This window comes from Bombus affinis, chromosome 12, assembly GCF_024516045.1.
Source record: "Bombus affinis isolate iyBomAffi1 chromosome 12, iyBomAffi1.2, whole genome shotgun sequence".
NCBI lineage: Eukaryota > Metazoa > Arthropoda > Insecta > Hymenoptera > Apidae > Bombus > Bombus affinis.
Window position 1 is genome coordinate 8,911,228 of NC_066355.1, and position 12,987 is coordinate 8,924,214.

Consider the following 12,987-nt stretch of genomic DNA (forward strand, 5'->3'; position numbering starts at 1 on the left):
ACCCTATGGATTAAACGAGGCTGGTTACAAAACACAGAGTTAACGCGATTGGAGGATGCATTTGTAAAAACGACCGCGTCTGCCGGCTCGATGAGGCGCTAAAGCGACGCGCGTCAATAGAAATCACGGACGACAAAAAGAATCTCGATCGGATATCCTTGGATGACTGGGCCGATGGATTTACGTTCTTCGACGGAAGTAGAGAGATGGGAGGAAACTGGTGGTCAGGATCGGTCCGTAAAGAGACGTCTACGGGACGAGTAACTGCGAGGAGCCGTGGATCGTACAGCTCGGCGGAAAAATCGGCAGGACTATTTGATGTCCAGCAATCCGTACGTAAATTCGGCTATGTACGGCTAAATGCCGCGATAGGGTTCGAAGTAGAGGACGAGGGGAAAGGAGGGGTGTGAGTGAGAGAAGGAAAAGGATAGACGGAGCTTAAGAGAGAGCGAGATCGCGCGGCGCGAGCGGTAAGGACGAAAAGAGACGGATGATCGATGCAAGAGAGAAGGAAGCAGCAAGAAGGGTGTGCAGAGAATAGTAGGGGGAGGAAGGGGAAAGGGAGGATGAGGAAGAAACGAAACAGAGAGAGGGTTAGGAAGGGTGCAGGCAGTGGCGAGTAGAACGGGAAAAGCGCGCGAAAAGCAGTCGGGAGAAAAAGACGGAGAAACGGACACGGATAGAGAGACGCGGGCCAGGGGTCGAGGTTCGGGGTGTGGGGTGACGAAGAGAGAAACGCAGAGACGAAGAGGCAGAACGGGAGGGCAGGCGAACGGTCGAGACTCGAGAGACGGGCGAGGGGAACGAACGAACGAAGAGTTGCATGAAAGAGGAGTTGCGAGGAGGGCAAGAGGGAGAGAGAGAGGGACAAAAGCGAGGGTTGGGGGACCACTAGCGAGGAAGTGGTGGGGCCAAAGAATTGGCGAGGACCAGGCTGCTCGGAGCAGGAGGAAGAGGCACAGGAGGAGGAGGAGAAGGTGGTGGCGGCGGCGGCGGCGGCGGCGGCGGAGGAGGAAGAGCAAGAGGAGGAGGAGGAGGAGGAGGAGGAAGAGGTGGCTGTGGAGGAGGAGGGTAGTCGAGTGTAGTCGGAGGGGTGACGCGGGGCAGGAGCGCGAGCATAGGTGGGGGTTGCCGCCCCTCTCACGCGTTAACCCCGCCAACGTAGAGAAAATCGAGAGAAAGAAAGGGACGGACCGATAGAAAGAGAGAGAACGGGGGCCACTGCCCCTCTCCTCGTTTCGCGAGGTTCCTATGAATTTTGCGACACTCAATAAAAAGTGGTTCCACGAGGTTAACATTTCGGTAACTATACCCTCGCCTACCCAGGGCGCGCACGCACGCAGCACCGACGAGAGCGGATCCGAGCCAACGTGTAGAGAGACGACGACACCACACAACGACGGCAACCACGACGACGAAGACGACGACACCACGCGACGACGACGACGACGACGACAACGTCGAACCACGCACCACGCACGCACCAACGCACGCTCGCATGCACGCAGCCACGCAACTACTTACTTACGTGTAACCGTCCGCGTCACGCTTGCACACACGATCTCATCATCGACGGCGTGTGTAGATACACGCGGAGAGAGGACGCGCGTAAACGCGCACACGGACACGCGGCTAGCGTGTAGAGAGAGGAACCGTGCACACCTACGGAAATTCAGACGTATGGACGAGAGAATACGAGCGCGCGAGCTAAGCCGGTACGCGCGCGTGCAGAGAAAGAAACACGCTCGTGTGTAACACCGAGGAGAGTGAGAGAGGGACAGGAAGAACGAGAAGGAAGGAGAAAGAGAGAAAAAGTCCGAGGGACACACACAGGAGCGCGCGGGCGCACACATACATGCACGCGCATGCACGCATACCACGAGACCGCCGAAAAAACTGCACGGGAGAGGCGCAGCAACGGGCAAACCGAACCGCGCGCGAATCAAGTGCTTTGGCCAGTCGCGTTCCCAATCACTCTACGACTAGGTAGTCCCCCGGTGTGTCCCAAAGAAGCGGCAGGGAGCTGGTCCTTCGCTCGATGGTGTCGTCCCGCAAGATAATACCGGATACTTTACCGCGGGATCCTTCCTTACTGGTCAACGATAGAGATCCTACGTTCGTCGATACATCGTTCTAGATCTTTTTCCTCGAAATCTCGTCGATCTTCGTCCGCCCGATCATTCATACATTTTGCGCGTTTCGTGGCCGCAACGTTATCGTCGTTTCGAAGATCACACACGGGAGTGCGTAAACGTCGATCGTCTCTTTTTTTTTCCTTTCCTTTTCTGTTCGCGCGTTATCTCCGTCCACGACGACAACACAACGCGGAAGAAGAAAGAACAATCGAAGAAAAGGAACAGCAGTGAATAGTCGGACGTCTTTCGAGCGTCGATGAGAATCGTCGCCGATACCTATTTACGGTGATTCACAGTTGCACACGTCGCACGTCGCGAACACTGAACAAGGGAAAGAAGGGAAAATCCTCGGCAACGGATCATCCTTCTTCGTGATACGCGACCACGGGTGTTACGCTACGTACACGATTGCTACGACGATTGCTACGACGATTTGCTGCTTCACGGACGTGTCTTCTTCGACCCGTTCGTCCTTCGGAGCCGCGAGTGACATCCGCGTGTATCGATATATCTGGATCAATCGTACTGCTTCGACTACGTGCAAGATCCACTATCGACGAACGTCTTGATGCGAGCAGACAGGACGGATAAGTGAGATACGATCGAAAAGAGGAAGCCAGCGAAAAGTAGTAATAAGTGTGTCTGTATTTTTGTTGCATCGCGGAGGCAGGAACAAACGGCGTGGTTTTCCAGCTAAGAAGAAACGGAAGACCGATGTGACGGTTGACCGAGAAAAAGCAACGACACCTTTTTTCGATTGTGTTCGCGTTCGCTGTTGTCGTGGAAGACACGATTCGTGTGGATTCGCGCGTTGTTCAACGTAATCACGTTGTCGACGACATACGAGGAGAATTTGAACGCGCGAGTTGCACGACGACGAGATCAGTTGTCGTGGTACGTTGGTCGTGCGTCGTTTTCACGAGGATGGACCTACCAGTGTCCCCGAGATCCTCCGGAACGCACGAGACCACGAACGACGATTGCGTGGCTTAGGGAATCTCGTGCGGAATTCAGACTTCCCGGTCTGTGGATCGTCTCGGGAGACGGCGAGAGAGGAGACAGGCACACAGAAATCGACACAGAGAGGACGGACAGCGGAGGACGGCAAAAGAAGGTTAGCTCGTCGCGATCGTCGCATCCGACAGTCAAACGGTGGGTTTAGCATCGACGACAAGGACACCGGGCAAAGGAGCCCCACACTTTACTTCGCGCTCAACGATCAAGGTACGTCCACAGCTGAGAGTGGTGGCCTTCGGCCGCCTGTCGGCTTCTAAAGCGAGAGACGCGTCCGATAGATAGTACGTTCGAGCGAGAGAGCGTGTGCGTGACAAAGACAAACCGACCGGCTGTGTGAGAGAAAGAACGAGAGAGAATGCGTGTATGCGTGTGGCACAGAGGAAACGACAGATCGTGTGTCCGTGAGAGCGAGAGAAATGGATAGAAGTGCGTGTGTGTCGCGACTCGCGATCGCGTTCGCGCGCGTAGTATGCACGCGTACACGCACACAACCATAACCTTACTATCGCGTGTCTGTTCGTCGCGTGGTGTGCGCGCGACCGTTGCATGTGCCTACGTTTCCCGCGGCTACGTGTGCACATTTATTCCAACGTGTCTCTGCGTGTATGCGAAACGCACGCAAACACACGTATCAGGCACCCAAGTGGAGAATGTATCGTAAGCACGATTTCGTCGGTGTTCACGGACACGTTTCGCGTGTCTACGCGCAGCTAGTTAACCCGTCGCGCTAGAGTACGTACAGATACGTACTTACTACGGCATGTATAGCGTAGAATAGCGCGTGTAAAGAGCAGCGCGACCGTGAAAGGTAGACGCGCGTAGCGCCGCTAGTTAGTAACGTGTTTGTCCGTGCATGGAGGGATTGCCGTGCGGCTAGACGATCACTAGACGAATATAATGCCAGACGTTAGAGGTTGCCTGGGAAATGACGTAATCCGTCTGCGAGCGCCTCGATCCTTTTGTCGCGCACGCCGCTCCGGCCCGCGTGTTACGAGTACCGTGTGTACGTACGTTAAGCTCGACCCTGCTCCTCGTTCACTCTCGTTTTCTCCGTGTTTTTTGCCCGGTTTTCCTAGTCGCTCCTGCGTACCGACCGCTCTCCCTCTCGTTCTCTTATCCTCTCTTTCCATCTCGCACTCCGCCACACCTCGTCGTCTCTTTTCCGTTCTACTCGCTCGTTTTCCTTCCTCTCTTTTTCTCCGATGTTCATTCACGAAAAATTCCACGTCTCGTAATACGATGCTCTCCTTCTCTCTCTTTACCGTGTGCGCGCGAGCGGAAAGCAATCGCCAACCCGTTGGCCAGATTCAATTAAAGCGGAGTTGGTCGTGCGCGATCGCGGCGATCATTCGCTTTTACGGTGCACGCTATCGGGCTCTCTGTTGCTTCTCGCCACCATGTATTAGGAAAAACGAACGAAAATCATCGTACTAGGAAAACCAGCGTTCATCCGCAAGGTCACGTCGATCTAGAGAGCCACGCGAGTCTCTACGATCGCACGTCGTCGCGTTACGTGGTTCCCTTTTACTCGACCATCGAATCGACGTCGCGGATCTCGATCCTCCTCCTTTTGCTGTCGTTGCTGATGCTGCCACAGCTCGTCCTCCTCTTTTCCGCCTCTCCTCGATTTCTCTGCAACGTCGAAAGAGAGGAACCTCGATGGAGGTGCGCTCTCACGATGTCGTTTCGACCCTACGCACGACTCTCCGGACGCTTCACGAATTCTCTCGCTCTTTCCCGCTCCTCCTCTCTCTTTCTCCTTCGTCCGTCTTCGTCTGTCTCTCTCTCTGTCCGTCTGTCAGTCTGTCTCTGTCTGTCTCTCCCTCTCTCTCTCTTTTTCCCATCTCCTCTTCACTCTTGTACGTGCAACGTATCGTGCAGATCCCCTATTTTTACGAGCGACGCGCGTTTGTTACACGATGCCGCTGCAAGTTGAAAACACCGACCGACTAGGTATAAATAGATCTCGCGATACCGAACGAGCAGCGGGGAAAGAAGAAGGAAACGCGAGGGTGACGAGAGTGGAGAGAAACCGAGAGAGGGATGGAGCTACCAGAGGGAAGGAGAGAGAGAACGAGGCGAGGGGAGGCAAAACGTGGTAAAAAATAAAAAAGCGTATCTCGTTTGCTCTCTCTTTCGCTCCCTCGGCGGTGAACCGCGCTGAACGCGGCTTCTGAAAAAAAATTCACCGAGTCACTTGCACGCGTATATTATGCGCGCGTCAGACGAAGCCAATAAAAATTCCTCTGTACAAAGCTGATCCTTGAACGTGAGTTTGGAACCATGATCCAGGAGCCTTGAAGGTTTCTCGGCGCTCGCCTACGAGCTCATCGAATTTGTCCTCGCTAGAAGGATACCCGTCCTTTTTTCGTATTCCGTTCTTTTAGATCTGCACAGACTTCGACGATGCTACACGAACGTTCAAACTGTCGTTTACCGTCTCTCTTTAGTTTCCTTTCTTTCGCCTTTCGGGTCTCCTCCTCCTCGCCTTGAAAATTATTTTCGCGATACAGATACAGAGATATGTCATCGAAGGACCGCGTTTCTCGCGGTTAAGCTCCTAAAATACTTTCGATAGAATGTCTTCTTTCCGAAAGAGATCGGTGGACGACAGAGCGAACCAAAAACAGTCGAAAGAGAACGCGTCGACGATCGCTATTGTGGCGTACTTGGAGCGGCCGTAGAAAAGAGGGAAAAGACAAACCAGCTTTACTAGTCTCTCGCGTCGCTGTTTTGTCGACGTTCTCCTTGCGTTATGCCAGCCTTACGGCTTTTTTTATCGTCCACAATGACGCATAGATGCCCAGGTGCTCTCTCCTGGCTGCGTACATAGCCGTGCTCGCACGCACTCGCCAGCTTACGCACTCTTTGTCGCAGCCACACATGCACGTATATAGACACGCGCGGGCGCGTATAAATGCGTGCAAAACTCATGCGACGCAAAATACGAGAGAAGGAACCACGGTGGCACACTAGTCGTTCTATCGGCAAAACCGCCTTTTCAACGAGCTCGTCCCGCAAACGAGCATCGGATTTTTTCACCAATCCAACGAACGACCGTGCACTCGATGCCATTTTTAAGCAACCCGCCGCCGCTAGTTCGAAACGAGACGTTCGATGAGTCGGCAAAATGCTTCGTTTAGCGTGTACCACTTCGCGCCATTTCGAAACGCTGTTTCCCGCTTCGACGAGTTTATTCTCACCGATCTAACGACACACTTTTGCTCGCTCGAATAATCTACACTTTCTCGTCCCTCTAACCCCTTTCGTCCGCTCGTGAAACAATAACGCATCGGGACAAGTAATCTGTCGTTGCTAAACGCTACGCGATATCGCTGCTTACACCCGCAATTTGCAATTGGCCTGGTTTTCGCTTCACGGCAGGGTAACGTCGCTCGACTCGCTTGCCCCCAGAGCGAAACCGGTACTCGATCGACTTCATCCACTGTGGTATCTGTTGCTCTTCGTTCTTTCTCGTGCTACTGCACGAGAATACCTTTAGTTTCTACCCAACTTTTCCACTTTCGACAGGCATCGAGCGCAGTCTGTGTATACGCTGGAAACGTGAATTAGTTCCGGATAAAATTATAATAGCGTCGAGGTTGTTCGCGATCCACCGTGGCGATAACGCGTTCTTGATTTTCTTGGCGGGCACCTGCACCTGGAAAAGGGTATATCCTCCGATAACGGTTTATTCTCCTTGAACGGCGGAGGGTACCGCTCGTTCCTCGCACCCGTTATTCCTCCCTTTCTCTTCTCCGGCTCTCCTGTTTTCTCTCTGGTCGAGTTCCAGCGCGAAACTATATCTCGACCAAAGACAGCATCGTCGCGCTTACCTACATCCTCGTTTCACCGCAACAATTCACCGCCGTGCGTTTCGTTCCGTTTCGTCGTCCTGCCCCGACTCCGATTCGTCTCTGTACATCGATATGCGGTTAGACGATCCGCAATCGATCGTCGTTGTCTATAGTTTACCAAGTTTACCGAGAGAATAAGCAGCGTGTACAGGGTTGGCCGCGATAGATATTACGAAACAGGAAGTCGAGGAAACACGGTCGCGTTCCGCGTCGATTTATATTCTATCGAGGACGAATTACGGAGCAGAGATAGCGATTATTACGCGTTGAGATTTCCCGCCGTGATAATCGGGACGAAACAATACGCGACGAGATAAAGGCCGGCTTTCGTAGCTCGCGAAAATAAACGTTTAATTGCTGCCGTCATAGAAGGGAGGAGAAGACGGAGAATCTCCTTCTCGTATGGCGGGGTAATCGTGGATGGTGACAAAGTCGCAAGTCGTCAAAGACGCGACGCTCTCGCAAATACGAGAACGTTCAGGTTAGAAGGCGTTTTCTTTTCCTTTTCCTCTTTTTTCTTTTTTTTTTTTTTTTTCTTAAATAAAAAGGGGCATCTAATTAGATTTAACGAACGACGCACACTCTGCTACGTTCGTTCGGAAGGATAAAGACGAATCATGGTCGAAGCCAAGGAACCGATCGAAATTTTTCGCCTCGACAGTACTCGCACGCACACTGTCTACGCGCAGGTATGCATGCACATAATCCGAATCGACCGATTAGATTAGACGCCTAGTAACTAGATTACACGACGGCTGTGTGTTATCTGTGAAATTAGACTCCGGCTTGAATACGTTATTTAGGCGAACCGGATGCTAGAATAACCTCGGCGAGGATTTAACGGCGGCCTTTGCCTCGCGATTTACGATCCTCGTCCGGGAATTGTACACGATTATTCAAATACACGGCGGTTTGTAGTTTATAATTTTCGTTTCTTTTAATTCTCCGATCTGTCGATTGCATTTCTTTATCTACGGAGAGAAGTTTTTTTCCTTTTTTTACGAGCAGATTAAAAATACACGATTATTCGATTATACGATTCTAAAAAACGATCGGGCGGGGAAGAGTGTCTGCGTTGTATCTTATCGCGGCCAGATTCTGCTGCTAGGCAACTATGCATTTCGCGTGGCTGCTCATTGAAATTCATCACGGAGCCTCCGTCCAGTCTCCTAGCGCGTACATTACAGAGAAACACTGCCCATTATGAGAAGCACTGGCGAGACGTTCGCGAATATACATGCATTTGAATGTACGCGTTGATCTGGCAACCGACGAGAATGAACTTTATACTCGTCGAAACGAGCGATTAGGAAAGGAAAAAGAACGCGTCGATTCTTCGCGGACGCGCGTCCACCGTGTAGCCGACTCAAGTATGGAAAAAAATTTGAATTTCAAAACACCGAACCATCGAGTCCATCGACTTTCAGTATCGAAACCGTGTCGTTGCAGCGTGTCGGTTTTTAAGCGTCGATTTTTTCGGGGCGCCTGTCGACAAAAAAACATCGACGCCGCTGCCAGTCAGACGGAAAAGTTTGGCAAAAATCAAACACACACGCGTCAAGGTTGACGCGTCAGTTCTACGTTTCACCGGTAGAAATTCTTTCCGCGTAAAGGCGGCCGGATGTCGCATGGAATCCCGATTAATTAGCGCTGCGCGCATATCATTACGGTATAACAGTATCCATCGCGTATTGTAACTGACAGCCGGCGAGTTAGAGGGAAACAATGGTTCCGCTGAGTCCGCGACACCTTAAAATTCGTGTGGCCACAGCTGATCGTGACGAATCATATGTCTCACGCGACCGTTCAAAGTTATATCGACGAGGGTATAGCGAACGAAAGAGAGAGAGAGAGAGCGAGAGAGAGTGAGAGATGAACAGAGAGAGAAAGAGAGAGAGAGTCACCACCGGGTATTTATGCGAACGGTCGTATGCGGTTCTTTCGTTGCTTCTTTGTTTCGTCCTGTGCCACACTCACATGTGTGCACTTGCGCGCACCCACAACCGCCTCGATGAAAAAAATGTCACGGTCGCGCGGTTTGCCTCGTCGGTTGGCCTATTCGCCGCGTTTTGTCAGCGAGTCGTTGCTTGGCAGTTGAACGCGCGCCATTTACAGAACGACCCGAAGAAAAAGTTCGCGTCTCCTGGCCCTTTCTCTCCGGAGCGCTTCAATGGCCGACGCCTCGAAGAATAACGGTCCCGGCGAAGGTGCAAGAACTGCTTTCGGCCCGAAACCCCGTTCCCTCTGACCATTCTTCCCCGATCCGTTCGAGAGAAGCTGACACGCTTCCGGGATTCCATGGAAACCGATCTCGCGTTTTTGCGATCCCTTAAATCGAATGGGTCTCGTTGTTCTCTGGTCGCGGGTTCGATCGAGCCGAGAATCAAAAAGGATCACGGATGCTGACGGATACATCGTCTACGTAGTCGTCTGCGGTATAATTAAAAATACAGGCGGTGACCTATTTTCCGTATTTTTAAGCGCTGACAGAAATATTCGTTGGATCATCGTGTCTCAATTAATCGCGCGGTGGAAAAGTGGGTCGGCAAATCGGAGCCGGGGACAACCTGGGAAAAGTAACACGTCTTGAGCGCAAATTTTGTATCGCTCGACTAGTTAGCCTTGATTCGAAAAAGAATGGACGGATTTCATTTCGACCTGACCCGCGAAGCCGCGGTATTTTTAGCGAAAACCATTTTAAGCCGAGTTTTCCAGAATGCAAACAATGCACTGGAGGATCTATCGAAGTAGTACGAATAGGAATCATCTCTTGGAGATAATGCAGTTTTAAATAAGTACTCTCGAGTTAAATTGGAATCGTTAGAGTACGCGGTTTTAGAGATGCGCCGTACGAACAGTGGAAGTAATGACGCAGCTATCGGCGCCGACTGCAGTAGCGCGAGTGCAGCAATAGTTAACCGTAGTTGCAGTGGAAGAGGACAGTATCGGAATAGACACGCACTAGGCCGCGGTTCAAGTAGCGCGCGTCTATTACTAGGCAGACAGGGAAATGTGCCTCCCTTTCTGGCGCCTGGCGTTCTTCCATTCTCCGTGATTCTCCACGTTTCTCCTCGATTCTCCTCGATTCTTCTCGACTCTTCGTTGCTACTTTTTTTTGCTAATCGCTCTTAACACCTCGTACGAAGCTATAGATACCGTACCATTGAACATCCGTGTCGGGATGCAATGACGTTGCAAAATAAACTATCAACGGTACACGTATACGTAACTAATCCGTATGTGCATTGTCGAGTAACCAGGGTCTGTCGTTAATCTTTTAAATACTTGTCGCTTTTCGAACGTGTCTGTCTATAAACGAATCCGAGGTAGGTAGAATCGCAGGAAATTGACCGAGCAATTCTCACCTGACGCGGCGATGGCATCGTCGGCTCCTAACACATTCCCACGTTTCACGGTGTATCGGCCAGCACGACTATACCGATGAAAAGAAATAATTGGTTGTTTGGCTGCCGGCGGATTAGCCCGTTCGAGGTCAACGGCCACCAAATGTTTGCGAATGCAGCAGGAGGGAGGGAAAGGGTACCGGTTCGAACGAAATACACTAGCGAGAGACGAGGGATGAGGAACGAGGGAGGTGATGGAAAGGAGGGAACCGGGGGGCAGGGTGGGTGGAAGGGGAGGAGAAGAGAGAAAGGAAAAAGGTGGAGAGGGTACGTACGATGCAGTCCCACACAGAGAAAGGGAACAAGAGAGAGAGAGGGAGAAAGAGAGAAAAAGGCTAGACCCCGCATATTCTTGCCCTGCTACCTACCTCACCCCCCACGAAAGCCTCGCGTGTGTAGAGTGCATTTAGGACGCATGTACGGTCGTGCCTAAAGAGGATGATATTCTTTATCGCTGCAGTTTCTGTCTATTGGGACGAATTCATGCGCCGGTTGTTGGCAAGCGCGTTAACTGGCAGGTGCGCCGGGTTAATGAGCACACCGGGGTTCAAACCTGCCGAAAAGGGCGCTTTTGAGGCTTCCTCGTGTACCAGGCACCACGAGCACGAACAAATGACTTTCTCTTTCCTGTTTTTTTCTTTTTTCTTCTTTGCTGGTTTCTTTTTCTTTTTTTTTTTTTTTTTTTTGTCTTTGCCCTTCGTTAATTGGTCTAACGGTGCAGGGTTAATCGCGGAACATCGAGATCTTCGCTGGCGACCGGCTGAATCGCCGCGACAAAGCGATCCGTTTAAAAGGCAGAACGCGGAGAGCAGTCTCTCGACGTGCTCTCTGTTGCTATCGGCGGGGAAGGATATCGGGGAAAAATTCTGAGCAACGTTGGTCGTAAACGTTCAACCGCGTAGCTCTATCAAGTACAAAGGATTCGATTATCCGGCGGTTCTTTCCAAAGTCTAAAATAGTCCTCTTGTATGAAATATATATTTTCTTCGGCCGATCGACGAATGTTTTTTTCATGGAACAATATCTCGCAGGGGCAAGACGACAGAGCATCATGATTTCGTAGACCTCGTTACTTAAACGGCGAGGGTGTGGGGTCAGAGAGGGGTAGTCGATGGAGAAGCAGACGCGTGACGTAGGCTGGTGGGGAGTTGGTAATGCGTGTGAGTGAACTGGTATGGAGGGAAAGAAAGGTGGGACGGTAGGGGCGGTTACAGGGTAGGAATGTCTTGGTCCAGTGTTCCGCGATGGGTAGCCTTGAACTCGGAACAACGGCACACATCACCAGGTGACATACGCAACGGTTCGCCGTTCTCGATAGGAATCGAGTCATCCTCTGATTTCGACCCAATTATCGGATCTGCGCTGCTGAAACGGGCGAATCTTGCTAAAAATATTGACCTCTGCATATTTAAAGATACGTAACGCGAATCGGGGTCGGCATAAATAATTCCAGAATTCTATCGATTCCGAACGTGGGAAAGGAGATTTTTTTTTTTCTTCTTCGGAAACCGTCCTCGAAATTCGCGCGCACCTGCAAGGTTGCACACACCGTAAAGGCTTTCGTTCGCGAGACAAAGAGAGGATCGTGTATCACGCGATCGAATCTAACGCAGGTGGAGCTGCGAAACTGTGTGTACGTGGCCACGAAGGACCGGTCGAAACATCTGCATTTTCCCTACGTTTCGGCCGAGCAAACTACAACACCCGACCTCGCTCGTCCGACCAAGCGATGGAGCGCGCGAGCGCGCCGGTTTACGTTCCTCGTTATTATGCATTATCCACGGTCGACGTTTACTGCGATTCAGCGTTTAACGCGGCGACGCTTCTCTTCACGGCAAACGACTGAACACATCACGCGTTCGTTAGCGCGCAAACGATCTCGCAGCACGCGCCACCGTTATTTATCGGCGTTTCCTTATGTTTTCTCTCGCGCCGAGTTCATTAATTTTTCAGGTGTAACCTCGATTTTACTAACGCGAAAGCGTGTAGCCGTCGTGTACGCGATGGAAGAACGACGCGCGGTATCCTGAATATACGCGTTCAAGGCCAACTGACTCATGGACTCCTGTGTTCCGCAGGAAACAACGTTCGACGTATCGTTCACCGATAGATCGTGGAGGGGATGAAAAAGGCGATGTACTCGTTTGCTTCAATGGCGCATCGTTGAATGAGAATAACGTCGACGTGGTTTACTGGGCCTTTTTCTCTGGATCGTTCGCTCGTTATTTGGCGTTTGGCCCGGTTTCCGTTGGTCCGTGCGATCGGCCTTTAAGAAAAAATGAAATATCCGGCGAGAAACGTGCTGTTCTTTCAGCGGAGCTACTTTATTCGGGAAAATAGACCGCGGGCCACGATTCATTTTGTTTGGCTAGTCGATTTTTTTTTTCAGACACGATTTAACGCGATAGGATAAACGCGTTTTATTTAGATAGATTTTGCCACTGAATCAATTTCGGTATAAAAGGATTAACGTCTACGTGCGCGCGATTTTTTTCCCACGTGTTTGTTTTTTTCTTTTTTTTTTTTTTTTGATTTTTTGTTTGCCAGAGGTGGAAATTAACAATCGAGAGCGCG

At 51.3% G+C, this 12,987-nt stretch overlaps 1 protein-coding gene across 2 annotated transcripts in view; it reads left to right on the forward strand.

Moving 5' to 3' along the window:
• Window positions 1-1,273: 1,273 nt before the first annotated feature.
• Window positions 1,274-12,987, forward strand: part of LOC126922703 (broad-complex core protein) — a 59,577-nt gene continuing 47,863 nt past the window's right edge. Inside the window, exon 1 of one of the 2 annotated variants that reach the window (XM_050735530.1) lies at window positions 1,274-3,359. The gene's annotated coding sequence lies outside the window, so the exon portion shown is untranslated. The remainder of the gene's footprint in view (window positions 3,360-12,987) is intronic. The other variant, XM_050735532.1, reaches the window with a different exon arrangement.